Source organism: Lucilia cuprina, chromosome 6 (assembly GCF_022045245.1).
Source record: "Lucilia cuprina isolate Lc7/37 chromosome 6, ASM2204524v1, whole genome shotgun sequence".
In the NCBI taxonomy this organism is placed as follows: Eukaryota; Metazoa; Arthropoda; class Insecta; order Diptera; family Calliphoridae; genus Lucilia; species Lucilia cuprina.
The window spans coordinates 11,096,251-11,098,105 of record NC_060954.1 but is presented as its reverse complement, the minus strand read 5'-3'; positions in this window follow the sequence as shown (position 1 = coordinate 11,098,105).

The window sequence follows — 1,855 nt, the reverse complement described above, 5'->3', positions numbered from 1 at the left end:
ACTAGAACAGAACTAGAACAGAACTAGAACAGAACTAGAACAGAACTAGAACAGAACTAGAACAGAACTAGAACAGAACTAGAACAGAACTAGAACAGAACTAAAAGTTGAAAATAATAGACAACACTGTTTGTTTATTGTTTGTTTATCTTCAATTTCTTGCCATGTTTTTCTTTTGAAGCACTAGTAGTGTTGCCATATAAACATATTTATCTCCGCAGATTATGGTGTGGCCATATGAACCGATTTAGATTTTTCGCTGTCAGTTTAACAGTTGTTTTTATGAAATAAATATATTTTCTTTGTTTTCATTTCAAAAATAGTAATTGTTTTACTGCATACAAATCACCTTTAAATAAGTTTATAAAATCCCCAGAAAGGTTTTAAAATCGATGCAAAGTAAGAAAAATTAAAAATATTGTTTCCATTTAATATAACTTGCGGTTTTTTAATACTCATAGATTCAAAAACAGAGAGGCAGAGAGTTATTGAATTTATAATTTTATATTATTATAATATTGTGTTATTTTACTTATACAAAGGAAAAACAAAAACAAAAAATTCATTTCTTATTTCTCTATTATGGTTTTTTCCAACTTTTTTTGTTTTGTTGCTATTGTGGTGGATTTTGATTTGTTCACAAACAGATTCAGAGAATTTCCCTTAGTTTTTCTTAAGCATTTAAAGCGTTGACAACCAACTACATAACGGATGAAATATTTTTAAATAAAATAAATAAAGAAAAAAAGCAAAACGTTTCTTAACTAAATACTATAATTGCGGGTTTTTTCAGAAAAAAAAAAAATAAACTAAATTTATGAATAAAACTTTCTATAGTGTTGTTGTTTTAAATTAAAATACTACATTGTTGTGCTAGAAACAAAAACAAAAAAAAACACAAATTTTCTTCTTACACAAAAACAAATTTGAATATCATAAATATTAATTAATATTAAGCAGAAATTTTAAATTTAATTTTCTTTATAATAAATTAATAAAATTTATTAAAAAAAATAACATCATAATTTACAGTGAGTGCTGTTGTTTTAATTTTAATATAATTATTAAGAAAAAAATATTTTGAAAGTTAAAAAAAGTAAAATAAATTAATGAGAATAAATAAATATTAATTAGAATAATTTACAAATAGTGCAAACAAGTTTTGAATGAAATTTACCTGTTACCCTAATTATTGTGTAAAATGTAAGTTGTCTAGTTAATATAAAAGTATTTGTTTAACTATCGTTTATAAAAAAATCGAACTTTAATTTACACAGTTCAAGTTGTAATAAAACTTAAAGTCCACAAAGTCTGTGAATAATCATAAAAATATGACTTTAAATAAAAAATTATCATTAATTACCAGGGGACTATAACAGAAATTGTAACAGTAAACTACAGAATATATTTATAATGACTGAACTGAACTAAACTAACAGAGAATTAGAACATAAGTAGAGATAGAATAGAACATGAACAGAGCAAGATCAAAACTAAAACAGAACTGGAACAGAACTATAACAGCACTAGAACAGAACTAGAACAGAACTAGAACAGAACTAGAACAGAACTAGAACAGAACTAGAACAGAACTAGAACAGAACTAGAACAGAACTAGAACAGAACTAGAACAGAACTAGAACAGAACTAGAACAGAACTAGAACAGAACTAGAACAGAACTAGAACAGATCAAGAACAAAACTAGAATAGAACTAGAACAGAACTAGAATAGAATTAGAATAGAATTAGAACAAAACTAGAACAGAACTAGAACAGAACTAGAACAGAACTAGAACAGAACTAGAACTAGAACAGAACTAGAACAGAACTAGAACAGAACTAGAACAGAACTAG